Raw genomic sequence first — 18,752 nt, forward strand, 5'->3', positions numbered from 1 at the left:
TACAATATTTGTTTTCCTCTTTCTGACTTACTTCATTCTGTATGACAGTCTCTAGATCCATCGATGTCTCTACAAATGACCCAGTTTCATTCCTTTTTATGGCTGAGTAATATTCCATTTTATATATGTACCACATCTTTATCCATTCATCTGTCTGTGGGCATTTAGCTTGCTTCCATTACCTGGCTATTGTAAATAGTGCTGCAATGATCATTGTGGTGAATGTGCCTTTTTGATTTATGGTTTTCTCTGGGTATGTGCCCAGAAGTGGGATTGCTGGAACCGATGGTAATTCTATTTCTAGTTTTTTTAAGGAAACTCCATACTGTTCTCCATAGTGACTGTATCAATTTACATCCCCACCAATAGTGGAAGAGGGCTCCTTTTGTCCACACCCTCCCCAGAATTTGTTGTTTGTAGATTTTCTGATGATGCCGATTTTAACAGGTGTGGGGTGATACCTCATTGTAGTTTTGATTTGCATTTCTCTAATAATTAGTGCTGTTGAGCAGCTTTTCATGTGCGTCTTGGCCATCTCTGTGTCTTCTTTGAAGAAACGTCTCTTTAGATCTTCTGCCCATTTTTGTATTGGGTTGTTTGTTTTTTTAATAGTAAGCTGCATGAGCTGTTTATATATATATATTGGAGATTAAACCTTTGTCCATTGATTCATTTGCAACGATTTTCGCCCATTCTGAGGGATGCCTTTTTCCATTCCCGTTTTTTGAACAAAAAAGGAAAGAAAGAAAAAGAAGCAGAACACTAATGTGCGTAAAATATGCCTTTTGAAATGGTCGTTTTGAAATATGGACGTCCTTTGAATTTTTTGGTCGATATGTGACCCCAGGATTTGTTTTCAGGGCAGGTGTCATTTACAGGCCTGCAATGATTTTGAATATCAACTGACCATTAGCGCTGGGATTAAAGCTGCTGTTGCGTGAAACGGCCACAAGGTGGCAGCAGTTCTCCCTTACCAAATCTGGTTACTAGAGCAACAGAGCCTCAATGGAAGTCGTGTTCTAGATTGGAATTTAGAATGGAATGTGCCAGGAGAAAGCCCCTCAAGTTTGTCTCACTACTTCTTGTTCCTGTTTTTATTTTATTTTTTTATTTTCTATTACAGCAAGTTTGATTACAATGTTTGGCTTGTTGTAGGTGTAGAAGATGTGGTTCTTTTACACATATACAGATGTCTGTTCTTCTTGGGATCCTTTTCCCATGTACGTTAGGACAGAATGTTGAGTAGTCTTCTCTTGGTATTCCGTAGGTCTTTGGTGATTTTATATGTCACCTGTGTTTGATTATGTCTGTTAACCCCGATATCGTAATGAAACCAATCCTCACACCTTTCCATTGGTGAACCATAAGTTTGTTTAATGAATCTGTGATTGCCCTTCTCCGTGGAAATATCTGCCCTGGTATCCATTTTTAGGTAACACCTATAAGTGATATGATACGATATGTGTCTTTCACTTTCTGACTTACTCCAAGTCACGTGATTACCTCTAGACTCATCTACGGGGCTGCAAATGGCATTGTGTCCTTTTTTTCCTCGGCTTCTATTCTGCCTTAGCGAGGTCCATTTTCAACAATGTGATTCCCTGAGGGTTGTGGATTAGCTGACCTGGGCAGCCTTACCCTGCCGGCCGGCCCTCCCCAGGTGTGCCTGGTTGAGGTCAATATAAACAGCGCTCCAGGCAGCAATAGCCCCTGAAGTTGTGCCTGACTCCATATTCTCTGCCCCGTCAGCAGTCTCAGGGCTGTGCTGGTGGGAGGGAGTGAGGGGCCAAGGCTTTGTTGGTGGCCCGGTGTGAGTGGGGCTCTGCTGGCCTTTCTGCAGGAGTTGCCAGGCTGCCACCTGTAAAGAAGAGGATGTGTCACCCATACCTTCCGATGGAATTTCTCTCCGGACAGAGGTGAGGAAGGAAAAAAGCAGTGGGGGCCGGGACAGGAGTGGTATCTCAGGCAGGGCAATAGAAAGCTTCCAGAAGAGCGCCCGGGGCCAGGACCATCCTGGCTGGCCTGCAGGCACCAAGTTGGCCTGCGTGCTGTCGCTGGTGTGGCTCCACGGCCCTTCCTCTAGGCTTTCAAGCCCTTGTACATATTCAGGTGTTTTACCTGGGAAGGGTGGGAACAGTTCAGCAGCAGCTGGCCTGGGGCTCAGCTCACGTTTACTCACAGCTGCCTCAGCACGGTCCCCCAGCTTTGCAATGAGGAGGCTCCTTGCATGGGGGGTGGGTTGCTGGCTGTATGGGAGGTGATTCCCCACCTCTGACCAATTTCAGAATTGTTTACTGCTGGAGCAAGTGCCCTGATAGGGTTTCCCTCTGTATAACTGGTGGCTTCAGGGTTTTTTTTTCTTTTATGGTTCAAGTTAGATTTGATTCATCTTTTATGTATTTATAGATATAAGCATGGAAATAATTCATTCCTATAAATACATCTGTGTGAAGGGAAGAACTTTTTTCTGTTTTATTTTAAAATTTTATTTTTTTAAATTTTGAAATTTAATTTTATTTATTTGTTTATACAGCAGGTTATTATTAGTTATGTATTTTATGCATATATATATATACAGGTCAATCCCAATCTCCCAACTCATCCCACCACCACAACCCCATGGCTTCCCACACTTGGTGTCCATACATTTGTTCTCTACCTCTGTGTCTCTATTTCTTCCCTGCAAACCAGTTCATCTGTACCATTTTTTAGGTTCCACATATATGCATTAATATACAATATTTGTTTTCCTCTTTCTGACTTACTTCATTCTGTATGACAGTCTCTAGATCCATCGATGTCTCTACAAATGACCCAGTTTCATTCCTTTTTATGGCTGAGTAATATTCCATTTTATATATGTACCACATCTTTATCCATTCATCTGTCTGTGGGCATTTAGCTTGCTTCCATTACCTGGCTATTGTAAATAGTGCTGCAATGATCATTGTGGTGAATGTGCCTTTTTGATTTATGGTTTTCTCTGGGTATGTGCCCAGAAGTGGGATTGCTGGAACCGATGGTAATTCTATTTCTAGTTTTTTTAAGGAAACTCCATACTGTTCTCCATAGTGACTGTATCAATTTACATCCCCACCAATAGTGGAAGAGGGCTCCTTTTGTCCACACCCTCCCCAGAATTTGTTGTTTGTAGATTTTCTGATGATGCCGATTTTAACAGGTGTGGGGTGATACCTCATTGTAGTTTTGATTTGCATTTCTCTAATAATTAGTGCTGTTGAGCAGCTTTTCATGTGCGTCTTGGCCATCTCTGTGTCTTCTTTGAAGAAACGTCTCTTTAGATCTTCTGCCCATTTTTGTATTGGGTTGTTTGTTTTTTTAATAGTAAGCTGCATGAGCTGTTTATATATATATTGGAGATTAAACCTTTGTCCATTGATTCATTTGCAACGATTTTCGCCCATTCTGAGGGATGCCTTTTGCCATTCCCGTTTTTGGAACAAAAAAGGAAAGAAAGAAAAAGAAGCAGAACACTAATGTGCGTAAAATATGCCTTTTGAAATGGTCGTTTTGAAATATGGACGTCCTTTGAATTTTTTGGTCGATATGTGACCCCAGGATTTGTTTTCAGGGCAGGTGTCATTTACAGGCCTGCAATGATTTTGAATATCAACTGACCATTAGCACTGGGATTAAAGCTGCTGTTGCGTGAAACGGCCACAAGGTGGCAGCAGTTCTCCCTTACCAAATCTGGTTACTAGAGCAACAGAGCCTCAATGGAAGTCGTGTTCTAGATTGGAATTTAGAATGGAATGTGCAGGAGAAAGCCCCTCAAGTTTGTCTCACTACTTCTTGTTCCTGTTTTTAATTTTTTTTTTATTTTCTATTACAGCAAGTTTGATTACAATGTTTGGCTTGTTGTAGGTGTAGAAGATGTGGTTCTTTTACACATATACAGATGTCTGTTCTTCCTGGGATCCTTTTCCCATGTACGTTAGCACAGAATGTTGAGTAGTCTTCTCTTGGTATTCCGTAGGTCTTTGGTGATTTTATATGTCACCTGTGTTTGATTATGTCTGTTAACCCCGATATCGTAATGAAACCAATCCTCACACCTTTCCATTGGTGAACCATAAGTTTGTTTAATGAATCTGTGATTGCCCTTCTCCGTGGAAATATCTGCCCTGGTATCCATTTTTAGGTAACACCTATAAGTGATATGATACGATATGTGTCTTTCACTTTCTGACTTACTCCAAGTCACGTGATTACCTCTAGACTCATCTACGGGGCTGCAAATGGCATTGTGTCCTTTTTTTCCTTGGCTTCTATTCTGCCTTAGCGAGGTCCATTTTCAACAATGTGATTCCCTGAGGGTTGTGGATTAGCTGACCTGGGCAGCCTTACCCTGCCGGCCGGCCCTCCCGAGGTGTGCCTGGTTGAGGTCAATATAAACAGCGCTCCAGGCAGCAATAGCCCCTGAAGTTGTGCCTGACTCCATATTCTCTGCCCCGTCAGCAGTCTCGGGGCTGTGCTGGTGGGAGGGAGTGAGGGGCCAAGGCTTTGTTGGTGGCCCGGTGTGAGTGGGGCTCTGCTGGCCTTTCTGCAGGAGTTGCCAGGCTGCCACCTGTAAAGAAGAGGATGTGTCACCCATACCTTCCGATGGAATTTCTCTCCGGACAGAGGTGAGGAAGGAAAAAAGCAGTGGGGGCCGGGACAGGAGTGGTATCTCAGGCAGGGCAATAGAAAGCTTCCAGAAGAGCGCCTGGGGCCAGGACCATCCTGGCTGGCCTGCAGGCACCAAGTTGGCCTGCGTGCTGTCGCTGGTGTGGCTCCACGGCCCTTCCTCTAGGCTTTCAAGCCCTTGTACATATTCAGGTGTTTTACCTGGGAAGGGTGGGAACAGTTCAGCTGCAGCTGGCCTGGGGCTCAGCTCACGTTTACTCACTGATGCCTCAGCACGGTCCCCCAGCTTTGCAATGAGGACACTCCTTGCATGGGGGGTGGGTTGCTGGCTGTATGGGAGGTGATTCCCCACCTCTGACCAATTTCAGAATTGTTTACTGCTGGAGCAAGTGCCCTGATAGGGTTTCCCTCTGTATAACTGGTGGCTTCAGGGTTTTTTTTTCTTTTATGGTTCAAGTTAGATTTGATTCCTCTTTTATGTATTTATAGATATAAGCATGGAAATAATTCATTCCTATAAATACATCTGTGTGAAGGGAAGAACTTTTTTCTGTTTTATTTTAAAATTTTATTTTTTAAAATTTTGAAATTTAATTTTATTTATTTGTTTATACAGCAGGTTATTATTAGTTATGTATTTTATGCATATACATGTATACAGGTCAATCCCAATCTCCCAACTCATCCCACCACCACCACCCCATGGCTTCCCACACTTGGTGTCCATATGTTTGTTCTCTACCTCTGTGTCTCTATTTCTTCCCTGAAAACCAGTTCATCTGTACCATTTTTAGGTTCCACATATATGCATTAATATACAATATTTGTTTTCCTCTTTCTGACTTACTTCATTCTGTATGACAGTCTCTAGATCCATCGATGTCTCTACAAATGACCCAGTTTCATTCCTTTTTATGGCTGAGTAATATTCCATTTTATATATGTACCACATCTTTATCCATTCATCTGTCTGTGGGCATTTAGCTTGCTTCCATTACCTGGCTATTGTAAATAGTGCTGCAATGATCATTGTGGTGAATGTGCCTTTTTGATTTATGGTTTTCTCTGGGTATGTGCCCAGAAGTGGGATTGCTGGATCAGATGGTAATTCTATTTCTAGTTTTTTTAAGGAAACTCCATACTGTTCTCCATAGTGACTGTATCAATTTACATCCCCACCAATAGTGGAAGAGGGCTCCTTTTGTCCACACCCTCCCCAGAATTTGTTGTTTGTAGATTTTCTGATGATGCCGATTTTAACAGGTGTGGGGTGATACCTCATTGTAGTTTTGATTTGCATTTCTCTAATAATTAGTGCTGTTGAGCAGCTTTTCATGTGCGTCTTGGCCATCTCTGTGTCTTCTTTGAAGAAACGTCTCTTTAGATCTTCTGCCCATTTTTGTATTGGGTTGTTTGTTTTTTTAATAGTAAGCTGCATGAGCTGTTTATATATATATATTGGAGATTAAACCTTTGTCCATTGATTCATTTGCAACGATTTTCGCCCATTCTGAGGGATGCCTTTTTCCATTCCCGTTTTTTGAACAAACAAGGAAAGAAAGAAAAAGAAGCAGAACACTAATGTGCGTAAAATATGCCTTTTGAAATGGTCGTTTTGAAATATGGACGTCCTTTGAATTTTTTGGTCGATATGTGACCCCAGGATTTGTTTTCAGGGCAGGTGTCATTTACAGGCCTGCAATGATTTTGAATATCAACTGACCATTAGCGCTGGGATTAAAGCTGCTGTTGCGTGAAATGGCCACAAGGTGGCAGCAGTTCTCCCTTACCAAATCTGGTTACTAGAGCAACAGAGCCTCAATGGAAGTCGTGTTCTAGTTTGGAATTTAGAATGGAATGTGCCAGGAGAAAGCCCCTCAAGTTTGTCTCACTACTTCTTGTTCCTGTTTTTATTTTATTTTTTTATTTTCTATTACAGCAAGTTTGATTACAATGTTTGGCTTGTTGTAGGTGTAGAAGATGTGGTTCTTTTACACATATACAGATGTCTGTTCTTCCTGGGATCCTTTTCCCATGTACGTTAGGACAGAATGTTGAGTAGTCTTCTCTTGGTATTCCGTAGGTCTTTGGTGATTTTATATGTCACCTGTGTTTGATTATGTCTGTTAACCCCGATATCGTAATGAAACCAATCCTCACACCTTTCCATTGGTGAACCATAAGTTTGTTTAATGAATCTGTGATTGCCCTTCTCCGTGGAAATATCTGCCCTGGTATCCATTTTTAGGTAACACCTATAAGTGATATGATATGATATGTGTCTTTCACTTTCTGACTTACTCCAAGTCACGTGATTACCTCTAGACTCATCTACGGGGCTGCAAATGGCATTGTGTCCTGTTTTTCCTTGGCTTCTATTCTGCCTTAGCGAGGTCCATTTTCAACAATGTGATTCCCTGAGGGTTGTGGATTAGCTGACCTGGGCAGCCTTACCCTGCCGGCCGGCCCTCCCCAGGTGTGCCTGGTTGAGGTCAATATAAACAGCGCTCCAGGCAGCAATAGCCCCTGAAGTTGTGCCTGACTCCATATTCTCTGCCCCGTCAGAAGTCTCAGGGCTGTGCTGGTGGGAGGGAGTGAGGGGCCAAGGCTTTGTTGGTGGCCCGGTGTGAGTGGGGCTCTGCTGGCCTTTCTGCAGGAGTTGCCAGGCTGCCACCTGTAAAGAAGAGGATGTGTCACCCATACCTTCCGATGGAATTTCTCTCCGGACAGAGGTGAGGAAGGAAAAAAGCAGTGGGGGCCGGGACAGGAGTGGTATCTCAGGCAGGGAAATAGAGAGCTTCCAGAAGAGCGCCCGGGGCCAGGACCATCCTGGCTGGCCTGCAGGCACCAAGTTGGCCTGCGTGCTGTCGCTGGTGTGGCTCCACGGCCCTTCCTCTAGGCTTTCAAGCCCTTGTACATATTCAGGTGTTTTACCTGGGAAGGGTGGGAACAGTTCAGCTGCAGCTGGCCTGGGGCTCAGCTCACGTTTACTCACTGATGCCTCAGCACGGTCCCCCAGCTTTGCAATGAGGACGCTCCTTGCATGGGGGGTGGGTTGCTGGCTGTATGGGAGGTGATTCCCCACCTCTGACCAATTTCAGAATTGTTTACTGCTGGAGCAAGTGCCCTGATAGGGTTTCCCTCTGTATAACTGGTGGCTTCAGGGTTTTTTTTTTCTTTTATGGTTCAACTTAGATTTGATTCCTCTTTTATGTATTTATAGATATAAGCATGGAAATAATTCATTCCTATAAATACATCTGTGTGAAGGGAAGAACTTTTTTCTGTTTTATTTTAAAATTTTATTTTTTAAAATTTTGAAATTTAATTTTATTTATTTGTTTATACAGCAGGTTATTATTAGTTATGTATTTTATGCATATACATGTATACAGGTCAATCCCAATCTCCCAACTCATCCCACCACCACCACCCCATGGCTTCCCACACTTGGTGTCCATACGTTTGTTCTCTACCTCTGTGTCTCTATTTCTTCCCTGCAAACCAGTTCATCTGTACCATTTTTAGGTTCCACATATATGCATTAATATACAATATTTGTTTTCCTCTTTCTGACTTACTTCATTCTGTATGACAGTCTCTAGATCCATCGATGTCTCTACAAATGACCCAGTTTCATTCCTTTTTATGGCTGAGTAATATTCCATTTTATATATGTACCACATCTTTATCCATTCATCTGTCTGTGGGCATTTAGCTTGCTTCCATTACCTGGCTATTGTAAATAGTGCTGCAATGATCATTGTGGTGAATGTGCCTTTTTGATTTATGGTTTTCTCTGGGTATGTGCCCAGAAGTGGGATTGCTGGATCAGATGGTAATTCTATTTCTAGTTTTTTTAAGGAAACTCCATACTGTTCTCCATAGTGACTGTATCAATTTACATCCCCACCAATAGTGGAAGAGGGCTCCTTTTGTCCACACCCTCCCCAGAATTTGTTGTTTGTAGATTTTCTGATGCCGATTTTAACAGGTGTGGGGTGATACCTCATTGTAGTTTTGATTTGCATTTCTCTAATAATTAGTGCTGTTGAGCAGCTTTTCATGTGCGTCTTGGCCATCTCTGTGTCTTCTTTGAAGAAACGTCTCTTTAGATCTTCTGCCCATTTTTGTATTGGGTTGTTTGTTTTTTTAATAGTAAGCTGCATGAGCTGTTTATATATATATATTGGAGATTAAACCTTTGTCCATTGATTCATTTGCAACGATTTTCGCCCATTCTGAGGGATGCCTTTTTCCATTCCCGTTTTTTGAACAAAAAAGGAAAGAAAGAAAAAGAAGCAGAACACTAATGTGCATAAAATATGCCTTTTGAAATGGTCGTTTTGAAATATGGACGTCCTTTGAATTTTTTGGTCGATATGTGACCCCAGGATTTGTTTTCAGGGCAGGTGTCATTTACAGGCCTGCAATGATTTTGAATATCAACTGACCATTAGCGCTGGGATTAAAGCTGCTGTTGCGTGAAACGGCCACAAGGTGGCAGCAGTTCTCCCTTACCAAATCTGGTTACTAGAGCAACAGAGCCTCAATGGAAGTCGTGTTCTAGATTGGAATTTAGAATGGAATGTGCCAGGAGAAAGCCCCTCAAGTTTGTCTCACTACTTCTTGTTCCTGTTTTTATTTTATTTTTTTATTTTCTATTACAGCAAGTTTGATTACAATGTTTGGCTTGTTGTAGGTGTAGAAGATGTGGTTCTTTTACACATATACAGATGTCTGTTCTTCCTGGGATCCTTTTCCCATGTACGTTAGGACAGAATGTTGAGTAGTCTTCTCTTGGTATTCCGTAGGTCTTTGGTGATTTTATATGTCACCTGTGTTTGATTATGTCTGTTAACCCCGATATCGTAATGAAACCAATCCTCACACCTTTCCATTGGTGAACCATAAGTTTGTTTAATGAATCTGTGATTGCCCTTCTCCGTGGAAATATCTGCCCTGGTATCCATTTTTAGGTAACACCTATAAGTGATATGATACGATATGTGTCTTTCACTTTCTGACTTACTCCAAGTCACGTGATTACCTCTAGACTCATCTACGGGGCTGCAAATGGCATTGTGTCCTGTTTTTCCTTGGCTTCTATTCTGCCTTAGCGAGGTCCATTTTCAACAATGTGATTCCCTGAGGGTTGTGGATTAGCTGACCTGGGCAGCCTTACCCTGCCGGCCGGCCCTCCCCAGGTGTGCCTGGTTGAGGTCAATATAAACAGCGCTCCAGGCAGCAATAGCCCCTGAAGTTGTGCCTGACTCCATATTCTCTGCCCCGTCAGCAGTCTCAGGGCTGTGCTGGTGGGAGGGAGTGAGGGGCCAAGGCTTTGTTGGTGGCCCGGTGTGAGTGGGGCTCTGCTGGCCTTTCTGCAGGAGTTGCCAGGCTGCCACCTGTAAAGAAGAGGATGTGTCACCCATACCTTCCGATGGAATTTCTCTCCGGACAGAGGTGAGGAAGGAAAAAAGCAGTGGGGGCCGGGACAGGAGTGGTATCTCAGGCAGGGCAATAGAAAGCTTCCAGAAGAGCGCCCGGGGCCAGGACCATCCTGGCTGGCCTGCAGGCACCAAGTTGGCCTGCGTGCTGTCGCTGGTGTGGCTCCACGGCCCTTCCTCTAGGCTTTCAAGCCCTTGTACATATTCAGGTGTTTTACCTGGGAAGGGTGGGAACAGTTCAGCTGCAGCTGGCCTGGGGCTCAGCTCACGTTTACTCACTGATGCCTCAGCACGGTCCCCCAGCTTTGCAATGAGGACACTCCTTGCATGGGGGGTGGGTTGCTGGCTGTATGGGAGGTGATTCCCCACCTCTGACCAATTTCAGAATTGTTTACTGCTGGAGCAAGTGCCCTGATAGGGTTTCCCTCTGTATAACTGGTGGCTTCAGGGTTTTTTTTCTTTTATGGTTCAAGTTAGATTTGATTCCTCTTTTATGTATTTATAGATATAAGCATGGAAATAATTCATTCCTATAAATACATCTGTGTGAAGGGAAGAACTTTTTTCTGTTTTATTTTAAAATTTTATTTTTTAAAATTTTGAAATTTAATTTTATTTATTTGTTTATACAGCAGGTTATTATTAGTTATGTATTTTATGCATATACATGTATACAGGTCAATCCCAATCTCCCAACTCATCCCACCACCACCACCCCATGGCTTCCCACACTTGGTGTCCATATGTTTGTTCTCTACCTCTGTGTCTCTATTTCTTCCCTGAAAACCAGTTCATCTGTACCATTTTTAGGTTCCACATATATGCATTAATATACAATATTTGTTTTCCTCTTTCTGACTTACTTCATTCTGTATGACAGTCTCTAGATCCATCGATGTCTCTACAAATGACCCAGTTTCATTCCTTTTTATGGCTGAGTAATATTCCATTTTATATATGTACCACATCTTTATCCATTCATCTGTCTGTGGGCATTTAGCTTGCTTCCATTACCTGGCTATTGTAAATAGTGCTGCAATGATCATTGTGGTGAATGTGCCTTTTTGATTTATGGTTTTCTCTGGGTATGTGCCCAGAAGTGGGATTGCTGGATCAGATGGTAATTCTATTTCTAGTTTTTTTAAGGAAACTCCATACTGTTCTCCATAGTGACTGTATCAATTTACATCCCCACCAATAGTGGAAGAGGGCTCCTTTTGTCCACACCCTCCCCAGAATTTGTTGTTTGTAGATTTTCTGATGATGCCGATTTTAACAGGTGTGGGGTGATACCTCATTGTAGTTTTGATTTGCATTTCTCTAATAATTAGTGCTGTTGAGCAGCTTTTCATGTGCGTCTTGGCCATCTCTGTGTCTTCTTTGAAGAAACGTCTCTTTAGATCTTCTGCCCATTTTTGTATTGGGTTGTTTGTTTTTTTAATAGTAAGCTGCATGAGCTGTTTATATATATATATTGGAGATTAAACCTTTGTCCATTGATTCATTTGCAACGATTTTCGCCCATTCTGAGGGATGCCTTTTTCCATTCCCGTTTTTTGAACAAACAAGGAAAGAAAGAAAAAGAAGCAGAACACTAATGTGCGTAAAATATGCCTTTTGAAATGGTCGTTTTGAAATATGGACGTCCTTTGAATTTTTTGGTCGATATGTGACCCCAGGATTTGTTTTCAGGGCAGGTGTCATTTACAGGCCTGCAATGATTTTGAATATCAACTGACCATTAGCGCTGGGATTAAAGCTGCTGTTGCGTGAAATGGCCACAAGGTGGCAGCAGTTCTCCCTTACCAAATCTGGTTACTAGAGCAACAGAGCCTCAATGGAAGTCGTGTTCTAGATTGGAATTTAGAATGGAATGTGCCAGGAGAAAGCCCCTCAAGTTTGTCTCACTACTTCTTGTTCCTGTTTTTATTTTATTTTTTTATTTTCTATTACAGCAAGTTTGATTACAATGTTTGGCTTGTTGTAGGTGTAGAAGATGTGGTTCTTTTACACATATACAGATGTCTGTTCTTCCTGGGATCCTTTTCCCATGTACGTTAGGACAGAATGTTGAGTAGTCTTCTCTTGGTATTCCGTAGGTCTTTGGTGATTTTATATGTCACCTGTGTTTGATTATGTCTGTTAACCCCGATATCGTAATGAAACCAATCCTCACACCTTTCCATTGGTGAACCATAAGTTTGTTTAATGAATCTGTGATTGCCCTTCTCCGTGGAAATATCTGCCCTGGTATCCATTTTTAGGTAACACCTATAAGTGATATGATACGATATGTGTCTTTCACTTTCTGACTTACTCCAAGTCACGTGATTACCTCTAGACTCATCTACGGGGCTGCAAATGGCATTGTGTCCTGTTTTTCCTTGGCTTCTATTCTGCCTTAGCGAGGTCCATTTTCAACAATGTGATTCCCTGAGGGTTGTGGATTAGCTGACCTGGGCAGCCTTACCCTGCCGGCCGGCCCTCCCCAGGTGTGCCTGGTTGAGGTCAATATAAACAGCGCTCCAGGCAGCAATAGCCCCTGAAGTTGTGCCTGACTCCATATTCTCTGCCCCGTCAGCAGTCTCAGGGCTGTGCTGGTGGGAGGGAGTGAGGGGCCAAGGCTTTGTTGGTGGCCCGGTGTGAGTGGGGCTCTGCTGGCCTTTCTGCAGGAGTTGCCAGGCTGCCACCTGTAAAGAAGAGGATGTGTCACCCATACCTTCCGATGGAATTTCTCTCCGGACAGAGGTGAGGAAGGAAAAAAGCAGTGGGGGCCGGGACAGGAGTGGTATCTCAGGCAGGGAAATAGAGAGCTTCCAGAAGAGCGCCCGGGGCCAGGACCATCCTGGCTGGCCTGCAGGCACCAAGTTGGCCTGCGTGCTGTCGCTGGTGTGGCTCCACGGCCCTTCCTCTAGGCTTTCAAGCCCTTGTACATATTCAGGTGTTTTACCTGGGAAGGGTGGGAACAGTTCAGCTGCAGCTGGCCTGGGGCTCAGCTCACGTTTACTCACTGATGCCTCAGCACGGTCCCCCAGCTTTGCAATGAGGACGCTCCTTGCATGGGGGGTGGGTTGCTGGCTGTATGGGAGGTGATTCCCCACCTCTGACCAATTTCAGAATTGTTTACTGCTGGAGCAAGTGCCCTGATAGGGTTTCCCTCTGTATAACTGGTGGCTTCAGGGTTTTTTTTTTCTTTTATGGTTCAAGTTAGATTTGATTCCTCTTTTATGTATTTATAGATATAAGCATGGAAATAATTCATTCCTATAAATACATCTGTGTGAAGGGAAGAACTTTTTTCTGTTTTATTTTAAAATTTTATTTTTTAAAATTTTGAAATTTAATTTTATTTATTTGTTTATACAGCAGGTTATTATTAGTTATGTATTTTATGCATATACATGTATACAGGTCAATCCCAATCTCCCAACTCATCCCACCACCACCACCCCATGGCTTCCCACACTTGGTGTCCATACGTTTGTTCTCTACCTCTGTGTCTCTATTTCTTCCCTGCAAACCAGTTCATCTGTACCATTTTTAGGTTCCACATATATGCATTAATATACAATATTTGTTTTCCTCTTTCTGACTTACTTCATTCTGTATGACAGTCTCTAGATCCATCGATGTCTCTACAAATGACCCAGTTTCATTCCTTTTTATGGCTGAGTAATATTCCATTTTATATATGTACCACATCTTTATCCATTCATCTGTCTGTGGGCATTTAGCTTGCTTCCATTACCTGGCTATTGTAAATAGTGCTGCAATGATCATTGTGGTGAATGTGCCTTTTTGATTTATGGTTTTCTCTGGGTATGTGCCCAGAAGTGGGATTGCTGGATCAGATGGTAATTCTATTTCTAGTTTTTTTAAGGAAACTCCATACTGTTCTCCATAGTGACTGTATCAATTTACATCCCCACCAATAGTGGAAGAGGGCTCCTTTTGTCCACACCCTCCCCAGAATTTGTTGTTTGTAGATTTTCTGATGCCGATTTTAACAGGTGTGGGGTGATACCTCATTGTAGTTTTGATTTGCATTTCTCTAATAATTAGTGCTGTTGAGCAGCTTTTCATGTGCGTCTTGGCCATCTCTGTGTCTTCTTTGAAGAAACGTCTCTTTAGATCTTCTGCCCATTTTTGTATTGGGTTGTTTGTTTTTTTAATAGTAAGCTGCATGAGCTGTTTATATATATATATTGGAGATTAAACCTTTGTCCATTGATTCATTTGCAACGATTTTCGCCCATTCTGAGGGATGCCTTTTTCCATTCCCGTTTTTTGAACAAAAAAGGAAAGAAAGAAAAAGAAGCAGAACACTAATGTGCATAAATATGCCTTTTGAAATGGTCGTTTTGAAATATGGACGTCCTTTGAATTTTTTGGTCGATATGTGACCCCAGGATTTGTTTTCAGGGCAGGTGTCATTTACAGGCCTGCAATGATTTTGAATATCAACTGACCATTAGCGCTGGGATTAAAGCTGCTGTTGCGTGAAACGGCCACAAGGTGGCAGCAGTTCTCCCTTACCAAATCTGGTTACTAGAGCAACAGAGCCTCAATGGAAGTCGTGTTCTAGATTGGAATTTAGAATGGAATGTGCCAGGAGAAAGCCCCTCAAGTTTGTCTCACTACTTCTTGTTCCTGTTTTTATTTTATTTTTTTATTTTCTATTACAGCAAGTTTGATTACAATGTTTGGCTTGTTGTAGGTGTAGAAGATGTGGTTCTTTTACACATATACAGATGTCTGTTCTTCCTGGGATCCTTTTCCCATGTACGTTAGGACAGAATGTTGAGTAGTCTTCTCTTGGTATTCCGTAGGTCTTTGGTGATTTTATATGTCACCTGTGTTTGATTATGTCTGTTAACCCCGATATCGTAATGAAACCAATCCTCACACCTTTCCATTGGTGAACCATAAGTTTGTTTAATGAATCTGTGATTGCCCTTCTCCGTGGAAATATCTGCCCTGGTATCCATTTTTAGGTAACACCTATAAGTGATATGATACGATATGTGTCTTTCACTTTCTGACTTACTCCAAGTCACGTGATTACCTCTAGACTCATCTACGGGGCTGCAAATGGCATTGTGTCCTGTTTTTCCTTGGCTTCTATTCTGCCTTAGCGAGGTCCATTTTCAACAATGTGATTCCCTGAGGGTTGTGGATTAGCTGACCTGGGCAGCCTTACCCTGCCGGCCGGCCCTCCCCAGGTGTGCCTGGTTGAGGTCAATATAAACAGCGCTCCAGGCAGCAATAGCCCCTGAAGTTGTGCCTGACTCCATATTCTCTGCCCCGTCAGCAGTCTCAGGGCTGTGCTGGTGGGAGGGAGTGAGGGGCCAAGGCTTTGTTGGTGGCCCGGTGTGAGTGGGGCTCTGCTGGCCTTTCTGCAGGAGTTGCCAGGCTGCCACCTGTAAAGAAGAGGATGTGTCACCCATACCTTCCGATGGAATTTCTCTCCGGACAGAGGTGAGGAAGGAAAAAAGCAGTGGGGGCCGGGACAGGAGTGGTATCTCAGGCAGGGCAATAGAAAGCTTCCAGAAGAGCGCCCGGGGCCAGGACCATCCTGGCTGGCCTGCAGGCACCAAGTTGGCCTGCGTGCTGTCGCTGGTGTGGCTCCACGGCCCTTCCTCTAGGCTTTCAAGCCCTTGTACATATTCAGGTGTTTTACCTGGGAAGGGTGGGAACAGTTCAGCTGCAGCTGGCCTGGGGCTCAGCTCACGTTTACTCACTGATGCCTCAGCACGGTCCCCCAGCTTTGCAATGAGGACGCTCCTTGCATGGGGGGTGGGTTGCTGGCTGTATGGGAGGTGATTCCCCACCTCTGACCAATTTCAGAATTGTTTACTGCTGGAGCAAGTGCCCTGATAGGGTTTCCCTCTGTATAACTGGTGGCTTCAGGGGTTTTTTTTCTTTTATGGTTCAAGTTAGATTTGATTCCTCTTTTATGTATTTATAGATATAAGCATGGAAATAATTCATTCCTATAAATACATCTGTGTGAAGGGAAGAACTTTTTTCTGTTTTATTTTAAAATTTTATTTTTTAAAATTTTGAAATTTAATTTTATTTATTTGTTTATACAGCAGGTTATTATTAGTTATGTATTTTATGCATATACATGTATACAGGTCAATCTCAATCTCCCAACTCATCCCACCACCACCACCCCATGGCTTCCCACACTTGGTGTCCATACGTTTGTTCTCTACCTCTGTGTCTCTATTTCTTCCCTGAAAACCAGTTCATCTGTACCATTTTTAGGTTCCACATATATGCATTAATATACAATATTTGTTTTCCTCTTTCTGACTTACTTCATTCTGTATGACAGTCTCTAGATCCATCGATGTCTCTACAAATGACCCAGTTTCATTCCTTTTTATGGCTGAGTAATATTCCATTTTATATATGTACCACATCTTTATCCATTCATCTGTCTGTGGGCATTTAGCTTGCTTCCATTACCTGGCTATTGTAAATAGTGCTGCAATGATCATTGTGGTGAATGTGCCTTTTTGATTTATGGTTTTCTCTGGGTATGTGCCCAGAAGTGGGATTGCTGGATCAGATGGTAATTCTATTTCTAGTTTTTTTAAGGAAACTCCATACTGTTCTCCATAGTGACTGTATCAATTTACATCCCCACCAATAGTGGAAGAGGGCTCCTTTTGTCCACACCCTCCCCAGAATTTGTTTGTAGATTTTCTGATGATGCCGATTTTAACAGGTGTGGGGTGATACCTCATTGTAGTTTTGATTTGCATTTCTCTAATAATTAGTGCTGTTGAGCAGCTTTTCATGTGCGTCTTGGCCATCTCTGTGTCTTCTTTGAAGAAACGTCTCTTTAGATCTTCTGCCCATTTTTGTATTGGGTTGTTTGTTTTTTTAATAGTAAGCTGCATGAGCTGTTTATATATATATATTGGAGATTAAACCTTTGTCCATTGATTCATTTGCAACGATTTTCGCCCATTCTGAGGGATGCCTTTTGCCATTCCCGTTTTTTGAACAAAAAAGGAAAGAAAGAAAAAGAAGCAGAACACTAATGTGCGTAAAATATGCCTTTTGAAATGGTCGTTTTGAAATATGGACGTCCTTTGAATTTTTTGGTCGATATGTGACCCCAGGATTTGTTTTCAGGGCAGGTGTCATTTACAGGCCTGCAATGATTTTGTATATCAACTGACCATTAGCGCTGGGATTAAAGCTGCTGTTGCGTGAAACGGCCACAAGGTGGCAGCAGTTCTCCCTTACCAAATCTGGTTACTAGAGCAACAGAGCCTCAATGGAAGTCGTGTTCTAGATTGGAATTTAGAATGGAATGTGCCATGAGAAAGCCCCTCAAGTTTGTCTCACTACTTCTTGTTCCTGTTTTTATTTTATTTTTTTATTTTCTATTACAGCAAGTTTGATTACAATGTTTGGCTTGTTGTAGGTGTAGAAGATGTGGTTCTTTTACACATATACAGATGTCTGTTCTTCCTGGGATCCTTTTCCCATGTACGTTAGGACAGAATGTTGAGTAGTCTTCTCTTGGTATTCCGTAGGTCTTTGGTGATTTTATATGTCACCTGTGTTTGATTATGTCTGTTAACCCCGATATCGTAATGAAACCAATCCTCACACCTTTCCATTGGTGAACCATAAGTTTGTTTAATGAATCTGTGATTGCCCTTCTCCGTGGAAATATCTGCCCTGGTATCCATTTTTAGGTAACACCTATAAGTGATATGATACGATATGTGTCTTTCACTTTCTGACTTACTCCAAGTCACGTGATTACCTCTAGACTCATCTACGGGGCTGCAAATGGCATTGTGTCCTGTTTTTCCTTGGCTTCTATTCTGCCTTAGCGAGGTCCATTTTCAACAATGTGATTCCCTGAGGGTTGTGGATTAGCTGACCTGGGCAGCCTTACCCTGCCGGCCGGCCCTCCCCAGGTGTGCCTGGTTGAGGTCAATATAAACAGCGCTCCAGGCAGCAATAGCCCCTGAAGTTGTGCCTGACTCCATATTCTCTGCCCCGTCAGCAGTCTCAGGGCTGTGCTGGTGGGAGGGAGTGAGGGGCCAAGGCTTTGTTGGTGGCCCGGTGTGAGTGGGGCTCTGCTGGCCTTTCTGCAGGAGTTGCCAGGCTGGCACCTGTAAAGAAGAGGATGTGTCACCCATACCTTCCGATGGAATTTCTCTCCGGACAGAGGTGAGGAAGGAAAAAAGCAGTGGGGGCCGGGACAGGAGTGGTATCTCAGGCAGGGCAATAGAAAGCTTCCAGAAGAGCGCCCGGGGCCAGGACCATCCTGGCTGGCCTGCAGGCACCAAGTTGGCCTGCGTGCTGTCGCTGGTGTGGCTCCACGGCCCTTCCTATAGGCTTTCAAGCCCTTGTACATATTCAGGTGTTTTACCTGGGAAGGGTGGGAACAGTTCAGCTGCAGCTGGCCTGGGGCTCAGCTCACGTTTACTCACTGATGCCTCAGCACGGTCCCCCAGCTTTGCAATGAGGACGCTCCTTGCATGGGGGGTGGGTTGCTGGCTGTATGGGAGGTGATTCCCCACCTCTGACCAATTTCAGAATTGTTTACTGCTGGAGCAAGTGCCCTGATAGGGTTTCCCTCTGTATAACTGGTGGCTTCAGGGTTTTTTTTTCTTTTAT

The sequence above is a fragment of the Mesoplodon densirostris genome, chromosome 1 (genome assembly GCF_025265405.1).
Source record: "Mesoplodon densirostris isolate mMesDen1 chromosome 1, mMesDen1 primary haplotype, whole genome shotgun sequence".
NCBI classification, from domain to species: Eukaryota; Metazoa; Chordata; class Mammalia; order Artiodactyla; family Ziphiidae; genus Mesoplodon; species Mesoplodon densirostris.